Below are 27,333 nucleotides of genomic sequence, written 5' to 3'. Positions count from 1 at the left end.
GAGGAAAAAACACTCAAGGCCTTGTAATCCATAGTGCCGAGTGCAAAATATGAACTCAGAAATAAACAGGAGTTAACCCTAATCATTACAATTCAAATAAGCAATTTGTTTGATTTATTAATGTATTAAACAACAGTTTTATTTCCTTATCTATTAAATGCCTTCTTATATTTCTAAAGGGGTAAATGTTACATTTGATCAATTTTCAAAATAATATAAAGCAGCCTTTAGCAATTTTTGTGGATTGTGATTTAAAGGTAAAATGTTTAAAAGATAACAGCCAATAAACAAAAACAAATTTCAAGATAATTATAAAATTTCTATGTTGTAATTTAGACCTAAGGACAAAGAGTACATGTTTTGAAACCTAACTTACAGGTATGTTCGAGATTTATTGAATTTGATGAGAGTATAATTCTTTCCATTGTTAGAGTTAAGACTTGACTCTGACTTGGGGCAAAGAACTCGAAACTTGACCTGGACTTGCCCCTCAAAAACTTGAGACTTGATGTGGAAAAACTGACTTGCCCATGTGTCATTTGACAGGTTTGCTAATCTTTTGTGGTTGGTTGTAGAGGATGAGCAGATAGGTCAGTTGTTAGATGGGGAAATAAGACTAGCTGTGGGTGCATATGTATTGAGGCGAGCTCCCAGATAGCTATTGCTTGTTGTGTTCTCAACAAGAAGTGACATGAGGATCCGAAGGAAGGTTCTGATGAAGGATCAGTGTACGTTCCTTTTTGGTTGTTTACAACCAAGATGGACAATCTGGCAGTGCAGAGGTCTGCTGATCTTCTCATGCTGTGGTGTGATAGGATCAGGAAGAGGCAAAGACAAAAAACACACCCACACAACCTCCCCGGGATCTTGACACAGACAAGAACATTAAATTCTTCTAGAAAAGTATCTAATATCTAACTCATGCTGCACATAGTCCTACCAAGTTTGCTCAAAAGTCTATTCTGAACTTGAAAACCCTTGCATGCCACTTCCACAAGGACCAATTTGAACTACAGCAGTGAATAAGGTCTCCTTCATACCAATCTAAAATTTGCCTCAGATAATCCCAGTAAAAAACCAGGGAGACAATAGAAGTGAAATAAAATTCTGTTCATATCTAAATTACCTTAGGGATCTTTCAGACAGTATAAATATAAAATACCATCCAAAATGTGGTAGTATTTTAAAATGATGACAGGTTTTTCGTGCATTTTTATCAAATTTAATTTCAACGTGTAAATTGGTGAACACTTATTGGTTTTGTTTTCACTTCTGCCCTTGTTTTGAAATAACCCTCACATGAAAAAGTATCTTTAAATGTAGAGATAATTTAAGTGGCAAACAGATTTATATGATAACAAAACATTAAAGCCTTATGGTCCAACACAATAATACTAAAAATGTCGCACAACCTGCTTCTGTTAACATTACATGTAAAGGAGGAAGGTTATAATAACACGAAAGGGTAAACATTGCACTACAAGACTATTAAAATACGTAGTTTGGAGAAGTGGTTGTAATGAAGCAGCTGGCCTGCTCTCAGTTACAGGTACAATACTTTGCAATTTGGTCTAAAGTGGCCAAAGTATTAGCCTTAATGCCAGGTATCAGATTCCCAATTACCCCTCTGTGCAATATTATGAGTTGCAGGTAAAAGTAGCATCCCTGCATTTTTTCTTTGTAGCTTTGATTTTTCTCAGCCTTCTTAGAGAATAAACATTTAACAGTAAATTGTTGGTCTCTAAGATTATTTTGTATTCACCCCAGACTGACATGGTATGCATTTGTTCTCTTTTAAATTCTCCATGTTTGGGCTATAACTGAGCTTTAGGCATTAAAATCTGCCTGTTTCCAACAACAGGTTACAGAAGAGTCTAAAGAGGAAGTGCATTCCAGATACATTTCTAACTACAAAGATGTTCCTCTTAAGCGTAACGTTTTAGCTGTTTTTACAAGTCTATCAAACATTTTGCAATAATGACTCCCTCTGTGGTTTTATTCATAAATGTATCTAAAGGTAAAAACAGACGTGCTTTCAGCCTGTACCTCACTGTTCTACCTGTTTGGTGAGGGCCACCTGTAGACTTCTGAAAAAAATTGTGTTGTATGTAGCCATCCCCCCAAAAAAGCCCAAACTAGTGTGGATAGCATTTTGCACATGGACAGAATCAGCGCCAAACCATCAATGCCTTTTCTGGTATAAGCTGTTTGTTATTCCTCTTAGTTTATCCATCTGATTCTGCGCCTTATAAAACTGAAATTATAAAACTACAATGAGAATAAAATTATTTTGCAGTAATTGCTTTGTGGCAATTTGTGGTTGACAACCAAACTAGTTTTTGGAAAGCAACCACTGAAACTGATTTGCTTTAGAATTTATTTGAGGCTACGCTCACTGCACTCCCTTGACCTTTTTTCCTTTATTGTTCATCCCTCTCTGTGTTTTAGATTTGATTTTTCAGTTTCTAGGTTTCTATTGAATAAGGCATAAAGTTAGTTTATAGCTCTATTACCACTGCTCTAATTAAAGTGTAGAAGGGCCACATCAGAGTGGAAAATCATTCAGATGTGTATAGTGTTTAAAGAAGAAATTGTGTGTATATGTGGAGGTTCACATTCTGTAGCTTTTAATTCTAAGCTGAGCATGGATGAAATAAACCAAGGATAATATTTATTACTGAAACTCAGCATGTGTGTGATAGGCATTTTAACGTGGAAAGACTCACATAGAGAAGAGAGAAGAAAGGGAAGCAATTAGAAAAGTTATTAGTGAATGTTTATTTCTCTGGACCGCAGTGGAAGATGTGAATGCTAAGAATGACATGCGCTTGAATGAACATCTTAGGGTTAGATTTAGAGATGTCTTCCCCCCGGGATCTAATCCTGGTGGTGGAGTGGATGCCTGAGGAGATTTGGAAGGAGTTTGGAAGCCAAATGGTGGAGATAGGGTGGAGGAGGGTCAACGTTCAGCTGAAGAATGGAGGGTTCCATGGATGAAGATCTTTTAAAGCAGACTTGACGCTGATTGGTGGAGCAGAGCCGCATGGAGGAGTAATTAGACAAAGTTGGAGGTGATGGTGAGTCTTCCATGTTGAATTTTTGTTTAAACTCAATTTCAAGATGTGTGCATCAATTTCCTCTGTGCTTTTTTCCTGGTCAACTAGGCACCACATGACCAAATGTAATAATAGTTAGTGTACCTAGCTCAGACCTAGGTCTAATCAATTTTGATTGAGTTTTAACTTTCCCACCTTTTCTGTCCATCCTAAAACAGTGAAGTGGTGGGTACTATGATTACTGGTTTAACAAGGTCGTGGTGCTCATCACAGCTCATACTGGGAGATCCCAATGTATTCCCAGGCCCCAAGGTACATAATGTCCCTCCAGCGTGTTTTATGTTTGCTCCTGGGGTCTCCTCCTATAGGTAATATAGATTAGTCAAACCCAGACTGAATTATTTTGCAGTCATTACCGATTTTTATGAATCACAGTTGGTTTGTGAGTTCTTACTTTAACTTTGAGAACAAAAAAGGAGATTATTAGTTTTACTAAATATTTTGTTACAAATCCCTTTTTGCTTTGCTCTTATGAATCAAGTAGGCTTGTACATTGATGGTATGTTTGTGTGCTTTAACCAATTAATTTCCACCTTTGATCTACATAAACCAGACTTTTTCAGGTACTCTCAGCTATGAGACTTTGTTAAAAAAAACGCACACTACATCATTCTCTTATATGTCAACACCCCAAGGGATGGATCTGGCTCTAAAAGCTAAAACCTTGTCAAAGGGCCATATAAACAAAGGTTTTCTCTTCAGCTAATTAATCTAGTTTACATAAGGTTAAGATGAGCTGAGAGTCAGAACTCCAGTTGAGTTTCTCTGAGACCTTCTAGAAAGGGTCTATGCAGGCTGCTAAGTCATCATCCAACTGTGCTAGACTCTCTCTAATATTCAAAATTGTCCATGGGTTACACTGTGGTAAAGAACAACTTTCAAAGTTTTATTTAAACAAATATAAAGATAAATGTAGGAGGGAGGAAGAAGGGATAGGGGGCTGTACAGTTAAGTTCATAAAATGTTATGAAAGAAAACTTGTATTTTTGCATGCACTTTGTCTGTGATTGGCATATGATAAATTGAGGATACAATGTAAAATACCTTGAAGGTCACACCTGACTGAAGTTGCCCACCCATCATTTTAAAGATATTATTAAAAGTTTCCAGAGGTTATTTCCAAAGGTTAACCAGTCCCTCCAAGCATTTGTGAAATCAAACACAATATGGTGTCAATCAATTGTGCTACTTTTGTGCGCATTTGTGGTGTTAAACTTTTTGTTTGTGCTGTTATAATTTTGAACATTCTATATATTTTAAAGCTTGTCCCAATGTATGGTGGTCCTGAATTAAGAATGTTCTTTTTGCATTTTTAGAGATACAATAAAGGCTTTTTTTAATTCTGTCTCAAAGTTTTAAATAATTAGACTTGAATTGAAGCTGATCAAATGCTTTACAAATTCCTTAAAAATCTGTGAAATTCTTGCATATTTTTCTACCTTGTAGCAAATATGTTGGCACACAAGAAAATTGGTAGTAACAGCTTCTTTAATGCTAATTCCACCAGATTAAGTCACACAGTGACATCAACTTGAGAGCATCTTGCAAGACAGATTTTCACCTTGATTAAAGATATGGTGACATTTGAATGTTGGAAATCTTTTCATGCCAGTCAGTGGGCATAGCGGCACTGACCCAAGTCATAATCTAGCATTTAATGTCAAGGTTGTGAATGAATTCTAGGATTTTGTAGTCATGACAACAGATGAACAAAACAATGTTTTTTTACCTACTGCTATAGGTAGATGGTGTTATTCTGCCTCTAGCAATTTTCCCTTCAGCACTGCCTTTGTCCTTTTCTTCCACCTATCTTTCTTACTTCTTCTCTTCATTCCATTTCACTCCCAAACTCCCTGTTCAAGCTGTTCCCTGCCCAGGTGACTAATGTTATGTCAGAACAATGGCTTATTGTGTTTTATTGACCTCCCCACATCCAGCTCTTCGTCTCTTTCTTCATTTCTCCCTGCTTCAGTATACCTTAATCTTTTTCTCTCATTCTTTTTTTTCCATTTTATGAACCTCTTTTGATTGTTCAAAGCATATATCTTTGTCAGATCTCCTCCACTGGATCTCCACGGGTTTATGATAAAGAATAGATGGATAAATAATATTAGGGATGGTTGGATATGTACAGAGCAAATAAAATGGGAACAAGAAAGAGGAGGAATCCCAGCACAACAGTGGGAGCATCAACTAGAAAGGAGAGGTTAAAACATTAATAGTTTAATAGAAGAAATTATCAAAATATAAAAGAGGGAATCCAAGAAAGTACAATGACGGGAGTTTACTGCCAACATCTATGAACCACATACTCAAGACCCCCGCAAATTCTAGCAATAAAAGGAACATACTCAATAATGAGCAGGTGGTCTGAATGTTATAACTGGATTATTGGTTAAACGTTCAACATAAAAATAAGAATTTAGGAATTAACCAAATGCTTTTAGAGAAGAAAATAATATATATTTAAAAGTAAAAGTTCAAAATGGCAAAACAATAGGACAAAAGGGGGCAGGATAAAGATATAAACAGAGAAGGTTTTTAGAAAAAAAGAATGGTGATGTGAATAATGGCTGGTTGGTGTTAAGGCCTTAATCAATGCTTGATTAATATTAATTCATTTAACCCTGGCAGAGGGCGGGGCTAACCCATCACTTCATGCTGAGATTGATTGGGGACAGGGCACCAAGGGCATGCTCACAAAGCGACACACATACATTGGTTTTCTCTTTGATGGCTTTGTTACTTCATAAATACATGCAGAATCATTCATGCATCTTTTGTGCTGACATTGTGTATGAGCATTCAAGACCTTGTGAAGGCATCTGCATTTTAAGCTTACAAACACATGCAGAAATATACATGATGTTTCTTCAAACAGTTCTAACATCAGATGTCTAACATTTGTGTATGGATTATTTTATTCCTACCACACTTTTACTTGTGAAGGGCAAAAATAATAAAATACAAATAATAAAAGTAGACGTCATGCAAACATGAACATTTGTTTAGAACTCATAAAAAATATGAAATACGGGTAATAAACTGACAGTTGAAAGTTATAGAAAAGGCAGTGTTCCCTGACTGTGGACAGGTCCTTTCACTAATAGTGTCTTGCAAAAGTGAACTCCTTAAAGGTAAGTCACGTTTATTTGCATAATACATTTAGCAACAAGTCAAAAAAAAGAAAATTGCAGTGCATAACAAAGGAAAGTAAAGAAATGTTGGACTACAGACTGAAATTTCAGTTCAGGCTTCCTTTCGTTTCTATGTCCGTTTTATCTAAAAAAATCCCAAAGCAATTTCTAATGAAGTTATTTATATATATCAAGCAGAGCATTTTAGCGGTAGCCGTAATGCTCCACTTGTGAAAGTTAATCTGCTGGGCTTCTTCTTTGCACCCAGAAAACAATTCTGAGTGCTACTCTGCTGGACAGGACTATCTTGTTTGTTGTAATCTGAGCTAGAGGGAGCATGTAGATATTAAAAAGGAGGGGCTCCAAGATGGAGCCTTGGGGAACCCCACATGTGATCTTTGTCACGCTGTAAAGTTATCTATTGACGCAAATAAGTTCCTGTCCTTCAAGTAAAACTCAAACCAGGCAAATACTGTATCAGCAAGATCGACCCAGTTCTCTAGTTGCTCCAGTAACATAATCATGTTGAATGTTCCACTGAGGTCAAATTATACCAGCACTGTGATTCTTCCACTGTCTGCATGTATGCAGATGTCTTTGAATACTTTGTCAAGGGCAGTCTCCAGCTTGTGGTGTGCACAAGGACTTGACTGGAAGCATTGAGACGGATGGTCATTGTTAAGAAGGTATACCTGTTGAAACACAGCTTTTTCATTAACATTACTGATGAATGGGAGATTTGACATGGGCCTGTAATTTTTTCAATGGCAACTTGTCCAGTTGATTGTTTTTTACAACAGTGATTTAGTAATTGCTGGCCTGGGCAAAAACACCTGACAAAAGGTATGAACTTATTATTTGAATCAAATCAAACGCTATGACAAACCTCCTTAAAGAAAGATGTGGGTAAAATATCAAGACAGTAATAGGAGGTTCTTGGCTGGTACAATTTCTTCCAGGGTTTTGTAGTTGATTTGGTAGATGTGTGTCAATTTGTTCAAATTTGTTTTGATACTGGACTTGATATTGATGGCCAGACTACTCTTCTAATCTTCTGAATTTTCTCAGTAAAGAAGTTAGCAAATTCATTGCAAGTCCTGGTAGAGTGGAGTTCAAATGCTAAAGACTTCTGTCTCTGTAGCATTTGAACTCCAGATTTGTTAACCTGTTGACTGTTGCAACCCTTGAGCATTTTAAATGTTTTTTTGAGTAAGTCAGAAAAGAAAGATTCCCTTGCATTTTTCTGTTTTAAGTTATATCTGAGAAGTCTATCTGTGCCACCACCTTCAGTCTCTCACCACCTTCATTTGAATTTCTTCAGCATTTCTCCAGTCAGGTTTCTTCTTACCAGAGATGTCTAAATTTATATACATATATATATATATATTACCCCTGTTCACTTTTCCCCTATGAACAGCGTCCAGATTCTCTGACCTACACTCTATTGAATTGTACACACCTGTGCCCTCATGATTAATGAGTGTTTGAATGGGTAACAGTGTATCTTATGAGTAGAGTGTGCAACTGATCAGATTAGCAAGCCCATTTATAAGTGTAATACACTAACACTGTTAAGTAGAAAGGTCATTATTACAATCTAAGGTGGAAAAGGCCTGCAATGCATTATGTTTAAGGAAATGCTCAAAGTATGTAAGAGAAAAGGGTTATATATAACCTAGGGTTACATCCTCCCCCCCTCTAAATATCTAAATACCCTCATCGGACTATCTAGGCGGATCAAATCAATGTACCCTTAGGTGACTAAATTAGCAATGTATACTTGTCAAAAAAATTCATAAAAGCTAAACGAGGCACACGCTGGACCACAGAGGTATGGCTCCCTCTTCCAACAGTGATTCTCACTTCATGGTGTACTATCACAAAAGGATGGTCAATGGAGTTTCCAGGCTTGTCATAACTGAGCCGAATGACTGGCTTAATCTTTCTCTGCAACTGATTATAACTGAGAGACTCTGCACTGCTTTCAGACTGACTAGCCAAGGGGAGCGCTCCCCCTTCTAGACCAGTGTCCAGCACAGGGTCGTCAGCCAGCTGCATAACCTCTGGTTCCTCTTCAGCCTCTGAGACAGTAGCAGCACTCATTTGCTGTCTTGGCAAGCACCATTTGAAGGTAGGTTTGGCCCTGTATTGAGGTGAGACACCTTTCGGTTGAAGTGATCTGCCAGGAGGTCAAGAGCTTGGGAGACAGATTCTCTTTGAGTAGTGGATAGGTACCACAAATCGTCTTCCTCTGGCTCAGACATAACCTCCTTGTCGGTTCTTTGCATTGCATTGTCATCATGTTTGTTTGTCTTGGTCTCTGCTGAAGACCTTGTTTCTGGCCGGTGAGATTGTTGTTTCTCCTCATGATCAACAGGAAACTGAACTAGGTGTCCTACAGGTAGGAGGTGGTCACAATGCAGGGTTTTGACAATGACTCGGCCTCTTTCTGGCTTTACTCTGTAAACAGGCAGGCTTGGGAGTTTTTCAACCACTATATGGGGGCTTGAGTTCCATTTGTCTCCAAGTTTATTCTTGCCTGCTACACCAGTCACTCGGATAAGTACACGGTCTCCTAGTTCCAGAACTTGGCTTCTTACTCTAGTGTCATACTATCTTTTGTTTAGCTTGTGGTTTTTAGCTACTTCTTGTGCCAGTTTGTAAGCTTTCTGCAACTCTGCTTGCAGCTTTTCAACATACTAAATGTAACTTTGGTGGTCTTTGCCATCTGCAGACATTCCAAAGCAAAGATTAACTGGCAGACGAGCTTCATGACCAAACATGAGGTAGTATGGTGAGTAGTTGGTTGCGTCATTGTGCGTACAATTGTAAGTGTGGACCAGCAAACTGATGTGTTGACACTACCTATGCTTTTGAGAGGGATTGAGTGTCCCAAGCATAGATAAGAGTGTGCGGTTGAAACACTCTGGCTGTGGTCACCCTGGGTGTGATAGGGAGTTATCCTAGACTTCTTTATGCCCAGTATTTGTAGAAGCTCTTTATTAAGCGGCTCTCAAATCACGCCCCTGGTCAGAGTGAATTCTCGCAGGCAGGCCGTAGTGTACAAAGAAGTGTTCAACCAAAATCTTGGCAATGGTTGAGGCTCTTTGATCTTTGCTGGTATAGGCCTGGGCATAGCAGTTGAAATGGTGTGTGACCATGAGGACATTGGACATTCCCTTCGAATCAGGCTCAATAGACCAAAAATCTATACAGACTAGGTCGAGAGGGCCACTGCTTGTGATGTGGTTTAGTGGTGCAGCCCGTTGAGGTAAGGTTTTGCGGGTGTAACCCAGCTGCACTTTTGTTTGTGTTTTGTTTTGTTTATAGGTCTATGTGGTATGAGGGTTTACTGTCATACTAGTATTGTTTCGGTTTTGTAGGTAGTGTCCCTTTAAGGGTTAAGTGCGACGTCACTTTATGGCAGCTTTTACGACTGCTGTTCCTAAGGGAACCCGCGGGCTTTACAGTATCAGAACTGCTGCGGAGCTGAGACATGTGTGTCTCTGTTCACATTCTGTACTGAACCTGATTTTTGTGCCTGCTAATATGCTTTCCTGCTAGACGGGAAGACGGCTGAGGTTTACCTGTGGATGCGAAGGACACAGACGTTGAGCCTTTTCTTGCATCTGTGGAGGAGTGCATCTGCCATCATTGTTCCTGGTGGTCGTTTCCAGCTAGGACAACCCTGATCATCTTATTTTGTTTCGTATGCACCACACACATATAGAGCTCTATATAAACGATTTTGTTTTGCTCGCCAGCGTTATTTTATTTTTATTTTTTTTTTACTAAAGACAATATATTATTTGTCCTGCACGGTTAGTGTTTCAAAGTGCTAGAGTTAATTATTATTTTTTTTGTACTGGAAAAGTTTTATGTTGAAGGTATGAAGAAGTTGGATGTGTTTCAATCCAGAGCTTTTGTAAGAAACAGAATTGGTTGATAGTAAACTGCTATCTGAACCCGAGTAAATTCTATTCATTGGTTACACGGGCAACACACCTGCCACAATTCTTGATATAGTCGGGGATAGAGTTAGAAAGCTGATAAACACAGACAAGACCATGTTTTGTGACCCAGTTACAATCTTAGGTAAAGCATTTGCCTGGAGGCCATTTTTTAACTGCTGTTGATAGGGACTGTCATCTAATTGAACCTTCACACTCTGCTCTTACTGGTGCAATGTGCAATCAATGAGGACTGGCTACCAGGCTGGTCCAATTTAGCCTTGAAACCTCCCACACTAAAATGAGAGGTGTTTCAGTTTCATTGTCCAACCCCTGTACATCATGAACAGCACTTGGCTTGGCTCCCAATTGATCAATAAGTCGTTCTGGGTGCTCACTGGACTGATCTCCATCTGTAGGATGGAAAAGAGCTTTGACTTCTAATTGGTGAACAGGGTAGTTTCTCTCTGACTGTCTCAACTTGCGGCTAGCAAATCCAACAGGGCGTAAGCCATCTGAGTGTTCTTGGTTAAGGACGGTTCCAAGCCCATCAAGGCAGGCATCAAGTGGAGGACGTAAGGCTTTGTAGGGTCCGCAAAGGCCAAAACTGGGGCATGTGTGAAACACTGGACAATTTTGTGAAAAGCCTCAGTTCATTCAGGCGTCCATCGCTCTCCAAACGGCTGGGAGGGATGGTAGTAAGGCAAACTCAAACCCTCATTGTTCTCTCACTTCTTTTGTGTTGACGGGTACCCCTTTGTGAGATCCGTGAGGGGGTGGACTATAGAAGAATAGTTGGCGATGAACTTGTGGTAATAACCACAAAACCCCAGGAAAGACAGCAATGATTTTAAGTTCACCGGAGGTTCCCACTGGACTACTGCCTTTATCTTGTCTGGGTCTGTGGCGATGCCAGCAGCAGACACAATGTGACCAACATATTTGACTTGGGGCTAACAAAATTGGCACTTATCAATAGATAGCTTTAAACCTTTTTCTCCCAGGCGATCCATCACTTTGAGAAGGCGCTCTTCATGCTCCTCCAGAGTACGACCAAACACAATAAGATCACCAAAATAGACAAGACACTGGAGGCGATTCATGTCGCCCACAGCCTTCTCCATTAAGACCAGCGGAACCCTCTCTGGCAAACTTTGTGGGTTCTCTACCTTTACGCCGACAATTTCTTTGGTTCCTCTCCTGAGGTATGGGAGCTGTGGATGGTGTAGCCTGTTGGCTGAACTGGTGTTGTGGACTAAGAACTTGTTCTTTTAACAAATGTATTTTAGGATTAGAACGGTCAGCCGCAGTTTGTGGTAACCCTCTAATTAGGTGAGGGATGTCTTGTCCCTTTACTGTTAGCCGCTGTACTTGGCTTTCAAGTTCTTTCATCTGGTTCTTGACAGTGTCGATTTCAGAGAACTTGGGTGTCTTTAGGTCTGCTGCACACACTTGTCACACACTGGTAGTATGCCACCTTAACATTTTCTGATCCTCTTCAGCAAGTACCTCACTGAGTAGTGCTATGAAGGACGGGGGATTGTTAAGTCTTTCTTTTAGTCGTAGAGGCAACAGCAAAATGTCAGATTCAATAGCACCTCTTAACAACTGCTCGGCCCATGCACAGTCTCTTAGGGCAGGGGAAAGACCGCCCTTTTGAACAGCTTTGGTGAGGACTTTCTCTAGCCTTCTAACAAAATCTGAAAGTCTTTCATTTGGTTTTTGCTGTATGGATCTGAATGCAAAATATAGATCTTCACCAGACTATGTTGTTCAAAATACATTTTCAATTGCCCTCACGGTTCCCCCTGCAGGTGGTGGGCCCACTGGGGGATGGTCTCACGTCTCTCGTTCGGGCTTGGCACGAACCGGGTCCCGCGAGGAGCAACCCAGCCACCAGGCCTGGCTCCAGGGTGGGGGAGCGGTGCAAAGAGGATTGGGCGGCGGCGGACGAAGGTGGAGACCTCGGCGGCCCGATCCCCGGATGCTTAGGCTGGCTCTAGGGATGTGGAATGTCACCTCGCTGGGGGGGGGAAGGAGCCTGGGCTTGTGCGGGAGGTCGAGAGATATCGACTAGAAATAGTCGGCCTCACCTCCACGCACAGTGTGGGCTCTGGAACCCATCTCCTCGAGAGGGGCTGGACTCTCTTCTACTCTGGAGTGGCCCACGGGGAGAGGCGGCGGACTGGGGTGGGTTTGCTTGTCGCCCCCCAGCTCAGCTGTCTAGTTTTGGGGTTTACCCCAGTGGATGAGAGGGTCGCATCCCTGTGCCTTCGGGTTGGGGAGAGGTGTCTGACTATCATTTCGGCCTACGGGCCGAGTAGTAGTGCGGAGTACCCACCCTTCTTGGCGTACCTGTCGGGGGTGCTGAATAGTGCCCCTCCCGGGGACTCCATTATTCTGCTGGGGAACTTCAACGCCCACGTGGGAAACGACAGTGACACCTGGAGAGGCGTGATCGGGAGGAATGGCCTCCCCGATCTGAATCCAAGCGGTGTTTTGTTATTGGACTTCTGTGCTAGTCATGTATTGTTCATAATGAACACCATGTTCAAACATAAGGGTGTCCATCAGTGCACTTGGCACCAGGACACCCTATGCAGGAGGTCAATGATCGACTTTGTTGTCGTATCAGACCTTCGGCCGCATGTTTTGGACACTCGGGTGAAGAGAGGGGCTGAGCTGTCCACTGATCACAACCTGGTGGTGAGTTTGATCCACTGAGGGAGGGGAAAGCCGGACAGACTTGGCAGGCCCGAGCACATAGTGAGGGTCTGCTGGGAACGTCTGACGGACCCCTTGGCTAGGGATGTATTCAACGCTCAGCTTTGAGAGCTTTGACCAGATTCTGAGGGATGTTGGAGACATAGAGACATAGAGTCCAAGTGGACCATATTCTCCGCATATATTGTCGATGCTGCCGCCCTTATCTGCAGCCGTAAGGTCTGCGGTTCCTGTCGCGGCGGCAATCCCCGAACCCGGTGGTGGACACTGGCAGTAAGGGACGCTGTCAAGCTGAAGAAGGAGTCCTATTGGCTGCGGTTGGCTTGTGGGACTCCTGAGGCGGCTGACGGGTACCGTGGGGCCAAGCGTGGTGTGGCCCGGGCGGTGGCAGAGGCAAAAACTCGGACCTGGGTGGAGTTCGTTGAGACCATGGAGAAGGACTACCGGTTGTCCCCGAAGCGATTCTGGCTAACCGTCTGGCGCCTCAGGAGGGGGAAGCAGTGCTTCGCCAACACTGTTTACAGTGGGGGTGGGGAGCTGCTGACCTCGACTGGGGACATTATCGGGCGGTGGAAGGAGTACTTCAAGAATCTCCTCAATCCTGCCATCACACATTCCCCGGTGGAAACAGAGGCTGGGGACTCGGGGTTGGACTCTTTCATTACCCAGGCTGAAGTCACCGAGGTGGTTAAAAAGCTCCGCGGTGGCAGGGCTTCGGGGTTGGATGAGATCCGCCCTGAGTATCTCAAGTCTTTGGATGTTGTGGGGCTGTCATGGTTGACACGCCTCTTCAACATTGCGTGGCGGACGGGGACAGTGCCTCTGGATTTGCAGACTGGGGTGGTGGTCTCCCTACATAAGAAGGGTGACCGGAGGGTGTGTTCACTACAGGGGGATCACACTCCTCAGCCTCCCTGGTAAGCCTATGCCAGGGTATTGGAGAGGAGAGTCCGGCCGATAGTCGAACCCCGGCTTCAGGAGGAGCAGTGTGGTTTTAGTCCCGGCCATGGAACACTGGACCAGCTCTATACCCTCTACAGAATACTCGAGGGTTCATTGGAGTTTGCCCAAACAGTCCACATGTGCTTTGTGGACCTGGAGAAAGCATTCGACTGTGTCCCCCGTGATGCCCTGTGGGGGGTGCTCCAGGAGTATGGAATCGGGGGCCCTTTACTAGGGGCCATCCGGTCTCTGTACAAGCGGAGCAGGAGTTTGGTTTGCATTGCCGGCACTAAGTTGGACCTGTTCCCGGTGCATGTTAGACTCCGGCAGGGCTGCCCTTTGTCACCGGTCCTGTTCATAACTTTTATGGACAGGATTTCTAGGTGCAGCCAAGGGGATCTGGTTTGGGAACCAGAAGATTTCGTCTCTTCTTTTTGCAGATGACATGGTCCTGCTGGCCCCCTCTAGCCAAGACCTACAGCACGCACTGGGGCAGTTCGCAGCCAAGTGTGAAGCGGCAGGGATGAAAATCAGCTCCGCCAAGTCCGAGGCCATGGTTCTCGACCGGAAAAGGGTGGCTTGTCCTCTTCAGGTTGGAGGGGAGTTCCTGCCTCAAGTGGAGGAGTTTAAGTATCTCAGCGTCTTGTTCACGAGTGAGGGAAGAATGGAGCGGGAGATCGACAGACGGATCGGTGCAGCTGCCACAGTAATGGGGGCGTTGTGCCGGTCCGTTGTGGTGAAGAGACAGCTGAGCCGAAAAACGAAGCTCTCAATTTACCGGTCGGTCTACATTCCTACCCTCACCTATGGCCATGAACTTTGGGTCATGACCGAAAGAACAAGATCCCAGATACAAGCAGCTAAAATGAACTTCCTCAGTAGGGTGCCCGGGCGCTCCCTTAGAGATAGGGTGAGGAGCTCGGCCATCCAGGAGGGCTCAGAGTAGAGCTGCTGCTCCTCCACATCGAGAGGAGCCAGTTGAGGTGGCTTGGGCATCTATACCGGATGCCTCCTGGACGCCTTCCTCGGGAGGTGTTCCAGGCATGTCTCACCGGGAGGAGGCCCAGGGGATGGCCCAGGACACACTGGAGGGACTATTTCTCTCAGCTGGCCTGGGAACACATTGGACTCCCCCTCCAGCTGGGGAACGGGACGTCTGGGAGTCTCTGCTGAGTCTTCTGCCCCCGTGACCCGGTCCCGAATAAAGTGGAAGACGACGAGTACATTTTAATTTGCCTCCAAGAAATCTTGAGGGGGTGTGTTAGGATCGTTGCAGAGTATGGCTTGTATTATTTCGAGTGCTGGCCCCTTTACACTCTCGACAATCCTCTTCCACTTCTCCTTGGTGGGACAATCACATTCATCAAGCATTAGCTGTGCCTGCTCCAACCAGTTCTCCAGCCTCTCTTCACCAGTAGGAATGGGAATCACTCCACAGAAAACCCATAGCCTGCGAAAAGCATTGTTCTCCTGTGAGTGTCTCACTTTCTCTAACAGTTTTCCAACAGCCCGAATTATGGATGATTGGTGTTCCTGTTTCAGATTTGGCTCTTTGGAAAGCAAAGGCTCAATGTCTGCAAATGTCTTTCCTTCACTTTCAAGCAGTCTTTTTAGTTTTATTGCAAACTCATCTGGTTCCTTAGTAGTTTCAGTAAACAAAGTTAGCTTCCATGATGATTCACCAGTATGGGGGAATATTTCAGGAGGCACTTTGCTGGGGTCGACTGGGTTGCAATACTCACACAGTATTATGTCAGTATTTAGTTGAAGGACAGACTTTTGGGCTCTGACACATACTCTGCTGAAAGCTTTAACTGTCTCCATTAACTCTTCAACATCAGCAACACTGGTGTCAATGGGAACATCACTCACAATGACTGCATAAACTTGATTTACATTAGCTTCACTGCACCAGGTCTGAAGCTCTAACAGTGGTAGTAGGGTAGATGAGTTGACCATTGTTGTATGTTAGTAGCACTTCTAGTCTTGATTGTAGTACAATCCCTCGGTCTGTGATCCCAGAGGTGCCTCCATTTATGTAACCCCAGTTCACTTTTCCCCTATGAACAGTGTTCAGATTCTCTGACCTACACTCTATTGAATTGTACACACCTGTGCCCTCATGAGTAATACGTGTTTTAATGGGTAACAGTGTATCTTGTGAGTAGAGTGAGAGTAGAGCAACTGATCACATGAACAAGACCAGGATCACTTACCATACAACTAAAATCTAAGTGCAGTGCAAATTTAACCTTATACTGAAATAAGGAAGGGAAAAGGGCAATATTGAGTAAAGTACCAATTTAATGAACTGTACTGGTCAGTAAAAGGAACCCAGGACAATGCACATTAACATTTAACAGTTTACTTTCAACCCAGTAATGTTATTATAAATAGAACAATAGCAGAAGGAGGTATCCCGCATGTAAAGTAGGTAATAATCACAACTAGTGCCATAATAAATGAATTTCAAAATCCCAATGGATCAGTGACAACATAAAAGCACATTGAATGAAACCTCACGGTCATAGAACTACACAAAAATCCTTTCAAATTGGAAAAACGTACAAAAACAAAAAGGCCGGCAAATTAATTTATCAAACTTCACGTATTTATTCTCTTGCAGGAATAAGGCAGTCCCTTAGCTTTATAACCCTTGCAGGCCTGATAGGACTTAGTTAGCATACGTCCGCAGAATAGCAGCCCCAGTAATGGTGGCTCCCAGCACAAACGTGCAACAAAACTGCTCCAACTCCAGTCCAGCGGTCTGGCTCTGCACCTCCAAAATCCAAGAAAAACGTCCGGAAAATCTTCAATTCAAGCAAGTTTGAAAAAAATAATAATCCACAACGGCATAGAGTCCAACTTCCTCTGTGAACGGCCGCTGGCCAAGTGGCAGTCCGTATAGCTGGCACGTACACTTGTTCCAATCCCCCAGCCTTCGCAGCCAATCAAATTGCTTAAACTTGATATTGCCCTTGACTGACCAGTGAGGTAGAAACAGGTGAAACGATGTGTTTACTGGCGGTAGTAAATAGCAGGTATGAGCAAATCACAACATTTACTGTATGTTTTAAAGTCAACAAAAATACACGTGCATATTTTAATGTTTAAGACTTTGACGGTGCGCAGAGCCTCAAAGGTATAAATGTAATACACTATGTAAGAATTATGATTATTGATTAATTAATATTTATCAAGAATTATAATTTAAAATCATAATTTGACATTTTTTTATTTCTTAACCAAAAATCATTACTTACAAATAGAAATCAGAGATATCCTCTGGTGTTGTGATTATGGGCTCAAAGCTCTTTAATAATTACAATTAGCTATTCATCATTAATAATTGATAAATTATTTACCAAAACCACAAAATGTCACTGTTTATTGAACTGCTTCACCGAAGGTGGGGGAACTTTGACAGATAAATCACTCTTGGCTTTGAAGCTGAACTTTTCTTTCACATTGAAAGTACTCCTGGATCAGTGCTTCTGTGTTCTTTTTATGTCTCTGCTCTGTTCTCTCATACCCCCAATCGGTCATGGCAGATGGCCGCTCACACTGAGCCTAGTTCTGCTCGAGGTATCTTCCTGTTAAAAGGGAGTTTTCCTTTCCACTGTCACTACATACATGCTCAGTATGAGGGATTGCTGCAAAGTCAATGCAAGTGACTCTCCACGGTCGCTACATGCTCATCCAGGAAGAGTGACTGCTACATGTCACTGATTCAATGCAAGCGGCTGGGTTTTCTTTGATAAAAAAGTTTTTTAACCAATTTAAATAATAAACTGAATCTGCCTGCACTGTTTGATAGTTAGGATTAATTGGAATGTATGTACCCAAGTTGAAGTCTGTATGATTCGATCGAATTGACTTTGTACAGTGTCTTGAGACAACGTGTGTTGTGAATTGGCGCTATATAAATAAAGCTCCACTGAACTGCATTGAAAATAATCCCTAGGACCCTTGTTTCTGTAATCCACATGCTGGTAATGTTTCATTTTTTATTAATAATAATTAGAAATTACCTTTTGTACTAATTTGAAATATGTTTTGTACTCCTAGTAAACCCTAGAAAATAAACATTTATTTGAACATTTTCAAAAGTATCCCAAGTTATTGTTTATAGCTCACAGCATTATTCATTTTTTCAAACCCAGGGCCCAATTTTGGCTTAGACTGTTCTATTAATAAGTGTGGTGTTTTACCTTTTATTTTTACTGTATACTTGTGAAATTAAATGGCAATCTTTTTTAAATTTATTTAAGTTTTCTTCACGGACAAACAATTTACACTGCAAAAAAGGAAAATCTTACCAAGTATATTTTTGTCTAACTTTTTGTCTAACTTTTTGTCAAAACCACTCGTCACACTTAATATAAGTCGAAACCATTTACAGAGATAAATTTAAGTGAGATATAACAACTTGTTTTAAGACAATGCATCTTGAAAATCTTGATAAGTTAAATAGTCTGAAAACGTCTTGTTTTGAGTAATTTCTTAAATGAAACAATATTTTTTTGACATTTCAGACGAGTTTGAAGTCCCTGTGAGGTTTGAAAAACATAAAGTCCTGTTTCAAGAAAAAAAAAAAACTTAAATTCATAATCAACAACGATATCAACAACATGCCCAACTCACAGTGCAATACAAAACATTCTTTAAGTGTAGCTATTTTTAATACATTTCTGTCAAACCAAACATTCATGTGATTTGGAAAAAAGACAACTAAAATAATATTTCATTTTCTGTTTTGTTGCACTCTGGACAGATTCCGGCATTTTATTCCAAAGGTAATGAGTACAAATACTGTTCTATAGTACAGTAATTGGGATTGCTCTAAAACATTATTTGGTCCAAATACCCAGACTCACCACTGAGACAAGATGGACATTTGATTATATCTGTGAGGTCATATTTCACTGCAATGTACTTGCTATTATTAAAATTCACATAAGAGTATGGTGTATAATCAATACGCTTGTCTGCATCCATGAAAATATTGGCTTGAGTTAGGGAGGGAAAAATACTAAGATGAAAACAGGTTGGAGAAGGGTTATAATGCTGCAAATGCAGTCTTAATGCTAGTCTTGAATGCATACTTAAAGGTAATTTGTCTTAAAATGCAATGTTCAAATCTTAATTTAAGTTGGTTTTGGACCTGGATCCAGAGCATTGCCACAATTATAAAACTAAGAATGAGTTAAATAAATTTTAAAACAAGAGGATGACATTCAAGCTGAAAAAAAAGATGCTACCTTTGAGGGGAAGTACACTACTTTTGGGCATCACAAGCTTATTATGAGAGGCAAAAGCTCACAATTGTAGTAAAATACTGCTCAGAATGAGTTTTCGTGGCTAGTTTCAAGATTCTCTATACCTTGTGAGGCTTTAGTGCAATGTCTCGTACTCGTACTCATACTCGTCATCTTATCCGGGACCAGGTCGCAGGGGCAGTAGACTAAGCAGAGACGCCCAGACGTCCCTTTCCCCAGACACCTCTTCCAGCTCCTCCTGGGGGAGCCCAAGCGTTCCCAGGCCAGCCGAGAGACATAGTCCCTCCAGCGTGTCCTGGGCCGTCCCATGGGCCTCCTGGTGCATTGTCTTATTTCTAGAAATCTTGTCGAGTTAATTTTCACTTGTTCCATTGGCAGATTTTTTTGCTTATTTCAAGCCGGAAAAAATCTAATTTTGATTTTTTTTTACTTGTTGTTGAAGTGGCATTTTTTCCAGTTTATGGCTTAGGACCTCTGGCATCCAGGAACCACAGGTTGAGGACCACTGCTTTGAACAACATTGCCAGCTTTCTGCATAGATTGAAAGATGGATTAAATACATGGGATATCAGCGTATTATGATCTGGTATGGCCAGTAATCAGATTTAGGGGTTGTGATCACTAGTTCACAGCTCTTAATTAGCCCCACAACATTTTTGCTTTTAACCCTGAGTTCATAAAGAGCTTTGGACAACTTTAAAAACAAAACACAGATCTGTTTTAGATTAAAGAAAAAGCATGCTTTATAATTTTGCTACTGTGGTGGGAAATAGTTCACCAATTCTGTAAGAAGGCCTTTTCTATGCAGTGTTTAAGAGTTCTTGGGTTCATTTTGCATTTTAGTTGAGGACTGCCTTAACATGATCAGTCTGCACAATGGTTTGGTTAATAATGCTATATGGTTTAGCGCCAGTTTAATATCCACAAATGCTTTTCCAGCTTCTATGATCCATTGTAGGGGAGAGTTATAATTTTTATAACCTGCTTGTGTGATTAGAGCTCTCAGCGGAGACAATAGGTTAGGAATAAAGTCCTCTGGAGACCAGGAGAGCAGATAACACGACCCAAAACTGTTCCAGTAAGGTAATGCTTAGCTGCTCAATTATCAAAGCCATCTCCAAGGAAGGAGTCAGTTTGCAATAATCCATTCCATGCTAATATTACAGGGCCCATTGTATTTGTGACTTTCTTTTTTGTTTGCAAACAGAGGTGATAAAGGCTTGGGATTTTGATTAAGCACCTTCTTATCTTTTGGTCAGGCCACTGTGCTCCTAGGGGAGTCAAGGTCTTAACTGGTGTTTGATGCTTATTGAATGGTGAATTTAAAGTGCCTGTAACATCAAATTTTGATGATCAATCCAACTACATTTATGGAAAGGAAAATATTATAAAAGGTAAATTTTTGCAACTGAAGTTAATAGTTGTTGAGATATATAGTCATGAATTTCACTAAAAAGGCATTTCCAGACTACTCCTTTGCGATTTTATCGTGCTCTTTTATGACGTAAACTGACTGCTGCTACAATGGCCAGCAACACAGACAGCAATGAAGAATCTGATATTTCTTTAGATATATTTCAGTCACTATCAGAGACTGTTGCAGAAGAGTCAGGTGAATAAAATGTTGAGGTAAAATAATTTCACCACTAATAACACAGCCTCAACTTCACCCAGGATGTCATGAGAAAGAACAGATGAAGAGCAGAAAATTAAGATTAACACAAGTTTAATTTGGTAAATAAGTCCAATGATTTCCAATGCATAATTAAATACAAAAATAATGATACAAAGAAAGAAAGATGACCTAAGGCCTCAGATCAGCAAAGCTAGGCTGTATTTACCGAGTGGTCTGTCTGACCATTAGTTTAAAAGGTTTTTATACCCTCAACAAACTTCAAAGCTGACCGCTGAAACCTCCACTCCAAGAATTATTTAAGAAGTCTGTGTCGCTGCTGTAAATTAGCCAACCCCCATGGGAGTACTTTATTATCTACACCATGCCCAACAGCCAGCATTTATTGCTTTACTGCCCATACATTCGGCATTTACTGCTTACAGCTGCTGGCGAACATCGGCAGACCTACTGCATAAGTCAAGTGAGCTTGAGTTTAAGGTATAAGACATGGAGGAAGAAATGGTGAGTTTTTGAGCATGTCTGGGGGGCATGGCCACGCCTCAAACTTTGCCTTCTCGCCAAAAATTTTTAATCTGTACCTTTCACATAGAAAGGCAGATTTATACCAAAGTCGGTATGACTGATCCATTTTAGATGCTCAACAATAGTACATGGTCATTCACTGATATTATTAAAACCCCGCCTCCCCGAGAACAAAAAGTCACTTTTTTCACTCTCTGTGCCTGTCGGGGTCTGGGAAACTTGTTCCCTGCTGCTTACTGTGCTTACTCACCAGATGGCGCTGGAACTCCTTGTGGAGGTATGCAACAGGTGTCGCTCATCATCAATCAGGTCCTGTGGTTTAAAAGGAGCGAGCAGTCAGCACTTTGTTGCCTGAGTGTTTGCCAATAGTGGTAACTTACTGGCCAGGTCAAGCTTGCTTAAAACCCTTTTTTTCCTCCCAAGAACTTACCTTTTGTGTCTACTAGTGATGTCAAAATGAGGCTTTTTGGAGGATGGAATCATTTTGAACCATTGTGTCATAAAGTGGTTCACTACCCGAAGGTTCATTCAATTCCCTTGGGTGACATCTACTGGCAGTAGCAATTGTTGCATCAAATGAAGCCCTGCGAATGTGATGCACCTCTTGTGTAAATAATAGCAGTTATGTATGCATATGTGTGTTGTACATATGTGTTTTTAGTAACTCATTAAAGATTCAGAGTAATTAACCCATGAAAAAATTATAATTTAAAAACAATGTGAACTGTAGGGGATTACAAATGGAAAAAAGCCATTAGGCTAATTCTGACTTCTTTAACTTGAATTGTCATATGTTTTATGAAATTCCACTATCCCATTTTAAATAAATAACTAAAGAAAATAAATGAAGTGAAAATTTTTGATTTGTCATTCATATTTTATTTTCTTTGGGAGTGTGCTTGGTGTACTAAGTGTTTTTGGACATTGTGCTTGGTGTAATAAAGAGGAGGCTTGTGTTACTTCTGGCGTTTTTATTCAAGAAAAGTAATTTCTGCACAGTAGAACGACTCAAACAGTTTATTTTTTTGAGACAATTTCTCCAGCTTTGGAAAATATTATTTCACAGGGAACAGAGGAGGCTGGTGTGACAAGGAACTGTTTGGCTAGGTGGTATAGGTTTGGATACAGAGTTTTTTGCTGTTCCCAGTATTTCAGCGGATCCTGTGCTCGGTCCAGAGGAGGAGCAGATAAGTATTGCTGCACCTCCACTATAGCATCTGCTGTTGGGTTTTTCCATTTTCTTGCATCCTCTGCAATATAGTCCACAAGCTGCCACAAGTTAATACTTGGGTGGGGTGGGGGAAAGAGAAAAGGCACATTACATAATATATTTTCAATGACATCAATGTGGCATGGCATTGTGTCTTACCTGTGGAAGCTTCAGTAGGTGCTGGCTGTGGTGCTGCTGATGTAGATGGTTCTGGTGCTGTTTCTTTCATCAAGGCCACACATTCCCCTTTTAGGCGGAATGTCACAGTTGTTGGTACTGTGAAATCCAAGTGTTTTAAATCTTGGATCCAGCAATGTAGCTATGGAGTTGAGACTTGTCATCTCTACACCAGATAGCTTCTCAGTCATTCTATTTAAATTTGGTCCCAGGTGTTTGGCCATATCAATTGTAGCTCCAATCGATTTAGTGTGTGCTTCAACATACGTATTAGTGGAACTACTTTGGAGCCTGATACTCTTCGCTCTTGGGAGAGCTCCACAGTCACTGCCTGAAACAGTGACAACATAGTGATGCCTCATATTCATTGGCTGTTAAAGGAGCCAAATCTGTAGCCATAGTAGCCAGAGCTGCTGCCACTGCTTCTCTCTGATCATAAACGTGATGTAGCATTTCAAAAGTGCTATTCCACCGGGTTTCCACTTCCTGCATCAATTTCATTACAGGGCGCCCCATTTGCACTTGCACCTGCTGAAGGCGCTCCTTGGCAGTGGTGCTGCTTTTAAAATATGTGACAATCCTCCGCACTCTTGATCGGATGTCATCGAGCCCAGGAGTCGCATCAATGGAATCTTTCACTACCAGGTTGAGTGCATGGGCTATGCAGATAGTATGCCTATTTTTTAGTATTCTGGCAGTGGCTATCATGTTTTGGGCTGCATCCGTCACCAAGCATCTTACCTTTCCACCAATTCCCCACTCCTCCATCAGCTCCTGCACAATAGCTGCAATATTTTCAGCTGTGTGGCTACTGGGGAAAGGATGGACTCCCAGCAGAGTTGTAGCTAACTGCTCATCAGCACCAACAAAATGGCAGGTAACAGCTAGATATGCATCCATGTTAATGGATGTCCACATATCTGCTGTGAGGCTGACGCTGTCGGTGGTCAGCAACTCAGCCTTTGCCTTCTCCTTTTCCTCCACATACCTCTTCTCCACCATGGCCTTAACTGTATTCCTACTTGGAATGGTGTATGTAGGATCCAGTTTTGCCACAAAGTTTTGCCCTGAATCCAGGATCATCCACCACAGTTGAAGGCTGGGAGTCCTTCACTATGAAGTCCACAAGAGCTTCATTAAGGTCTTACTTCCTGGATCCTAAAAAAAAAAAAAAGAAAGAAAGAAAATAATAAAGAAAAGTAACTTCAATTTAACTTACAAACATTTAACTATAACTCTTTCTAAGTCTGCATGTATATCTATGTTATGCTGACCTTGATTGGTGGCAGGAGGCTTAGTGTTCTCATGTTTGGCTCTATAATGCCTCAGCATTGATGATGTATTATTACTATACGTCAGCAGCTGTGGGCAAAGCAAACACTGCACCTGTAAAACCAAGATAACAACCTCTTGCATAACATGATACTATGACTATAACACAACTGCATAGTATAGGCTTTCTAATAAACACTTTGAATGTACATTACCTTATTAGGTGGCACCAAATTGAAATATTCCACACTTGGGAACCCTTCCTAGATGGTTGCTCCATGACAGAATAATCCACCAAAACTCAAAATATCCAAAAACGAGAGCTATTCTTAATGTATAATATGTGTAGAACGGGGATGTGAACCGGGGCTTGAGCCACCTTAAATACACAGAATCGTGCCAAATGTTTGGAGCTCCGCAAGTCAACTCAAAGCAGTCACCTGACTCAGTCTGAATAATGCAGTGAAGTGGTTCACATGTCATCGGGGACGTCACTTGAAGCAAGTTCCGGCCCACTGCTTCACCATAACAACCCTGTCGAGTTTGAAGCGTGCTTTGAAGCCTCGGTGTTAGGCGTAACATCACTGCCACCACCAAGTGCACTCGCCTCACTCTGGCGTCGTCGATCCTGGAAAGGCAATCCAAGCTTGTGTTCCTCCAAACCATTCATTTGAGGATTTCAAGTCCTACCTGCATAACAGACATCCACCTATCTCCCAGGCTCCACTTTATCTTTTTCCCCCTCTGAAGACTTCCTCCAGCTGCACTCCATAAGCAAACAAGATCTTCAAACTTCTAAGTTCACCTCTGAACTCCTTACCTGTTCTCATTCTCATACAGCTGGTGTGGTTCCAGTCCCGGGTCCGTTATCTGTTAAAGAAAAATAAACTGTTAAACCTTTTTCTGGGCTGCACGGTGGCCCACTGTTTGCCTTGCAGCAAGAAGGTCCTGGGTTCGATTCCCGGCCGGGGGTCTTTCTGCATGGAGTTTGCATGTTCTCCCCGTGCATGCGTGGGTTCTCACCGGGTACTCCGGCTTCCTCCCTCAGTCCAAAGACATGCCAGTTAGGTTAATTGGTCACTCTAAATTGCCCTTAGGTGTATGAATGAGTGTGTGCATGGTTGTGTGTTGCCCTGCGATGGACTGGCGACCTGTCCAGGGTGTACCCCGCCTCTCGCCCATAGACTGCTGGAGATAGGCACCAGCTCCTCCGCGACCCACTATGGAATAAGCGGTAGAAAATGACTGACTGACCTTTTTCTGTCTCCTAAGTGTTATCTGCATGTGGGTGCTATGAATCAGAAAAAGGCAGACCCAAGATTCAGCCAGACACAGTACTGAAAGTTTAAAAGGTTTATTCAGCCACAGGAAAACGTCACACAGGTAACACTCCTCACAGCTTCCTGGAATCACTGAGTCAGGAAAAGGGATTAGTGACTTGTAGTCTATCCAGATTTTGCAGGGAACAGAAAAGCCACTAACCTGCTTTTGTCTTGCGTGAAACTTGAAACCCAGAGGGGAAACCTCAGTGGGCGGCAGGCGGTGATCTCCACAGCACAGGTAAGAAGTGACTCCAGGCTGAATAATCCGAGAGCTAGGCTGGCTCAATAATCCAAGGACAGAAACAGGGTCAACGATCGGAACAAGAGGCGTCAGGCAAAGGGCAGGCAGAGGCATAAACCAGATGCAGGAAACAAGGTCGACAACCAAAATCCAAATAGTCCGACAGGGAGCAGGCAGAGGCATAAATCCAAAAAGCAAGGCAAGGTCAAGAACAATGATCAGACAGGAAGGAACGCTGGATATCTACTCACACAATGGCTTTCAAAAATCTGGCACCATCTGCTTGTCAGGGTCAGTATATATCAGGGAAGACACAGGTGTATGACATGCCACTGATTGCACTGCACAGCAGCAGCCACCAGGTGCATCTAATCTGCTGATTGCAGCCAGGGAGATAGGGTAGAGCAGACGTGCCAGAATCATATCAGTGGGTCAAAGCAGTTAAATTTACCATGACAGTCCCTCTCTGACCCTCTTCACCTCATCCACTTGAAATTGTGACAGAAGACAGAATACAATTGCCCTCATGGTTTCAGACTTGACAGTGTGGTGAAGTCTGGCATCACATAATGGCCTGTAATTTCCACGTCATCTGATCTGCACCAAATTCAAGATCCCAGCTCCTAAAACCTATTCAAATATTTGATGGTTGTGGCCTAATTCCTCCACAGCGCCCCTAGAAACATAAAAAAAAAATCACCCAAGCTATGCTTTAACCGAGTATTATGAAATTTGGCACACTTTACATCTCAAGACCTGGGGAACAATGGTCTAAACCCCACAGGAAGTTGGCAATTTGGATCACAGCCACAATTGTCTTTTTCACACACATCCTATCTGAGCAAACTCCTTCTACAGCTTTCGTCTTGGAGACGTCAAAATAACTCAGTATAGTCTTAAGCAGGGATGTCAAGTCCAGTCCTCGAGGGCCAGTGTCCTGCAACTTTTAGATGTGTCCCTGGTCCAACACACCTCAAACAGTATGCATACTCCTCCTCAGTATGCAGTCATGTTCTCCAGAGTCCTAATGACCTAATTATTTGATTCAGGTTTGAAACAGAGGAACATCTAAAAGTTGCCGGTTACCTGCCCTCGAGGACAGGAGTTTGACACATGTGGTCTTAAGGATTTGGAGATCAAAAGTTGTTATAAGCTTTTGGCTGCATCAAAGCATGTGTGCCCTAAAAAAACGAAGGTTTAATAACTTCCACAAGGTAGGAGCTGTACCAAACTTTCAGTGTGTCATCAAAGACCAGCATTCAACACATTCACATTTGTTGACATGACTTTAGCCAAGGCCACTTAAAACTGGAAATCACATGTTTCACTGGTGGATGTTCTCCTTTTACAGTCTCATTCATACAACCTTCAAGCAGTGTCTAATGACACAGAACAAGGTGAAAGGGTGAACTGTGACTGTTGGCTGGACCTTGTGGGCTTGGCAGAGCAGCAAATTTTCTGATCTCACTGTTTTCATACAGTCGACTCTAAATCACACATGCATGATGCGATTTGCTCTAAAATGGATATGAATGATCTTAATAAACCTACTAGGAGCTCAATTTGATTATATTGGAATTCAAACAAACTGCATCTTCTAGAATATTTCAAACAGCCACGTCTCCCTGATGCAGCAGCTGACCCACACCAAGTTTCGCGTGCTTCCTCGTTCAGTTCAACACATTAGTATGGTAAATTGGTTTTGTGGTGAATTACCTCAATGACAGTCTGTAGAGGTTTCAAGCTTTGTCTAAAAACACATAATTTCAAATTACATTTTTAAATACTATGGAAAGTCTTCATTA

This window comes from Girardinichthys multiradiatus, chromosome 12, assembly GCF_021462225.1.
Source record: "Girardinichthys multiradiatus isolate DD_20200921_A chromosome 12, DD_fGirMul_XY1, whole genome shotgun sequence".
NCBI lineage: Eukaryota > Metazoa > Chordata > Actinopteri > Cyprinodontiformes > Goodeidae > Girardinichthys > Girardinichthys multiradiatus.
The sequence above is the reverse complement of the archived record's forward strand: the minus strand, read 5'-3'. Positions refer to the sequence as shown.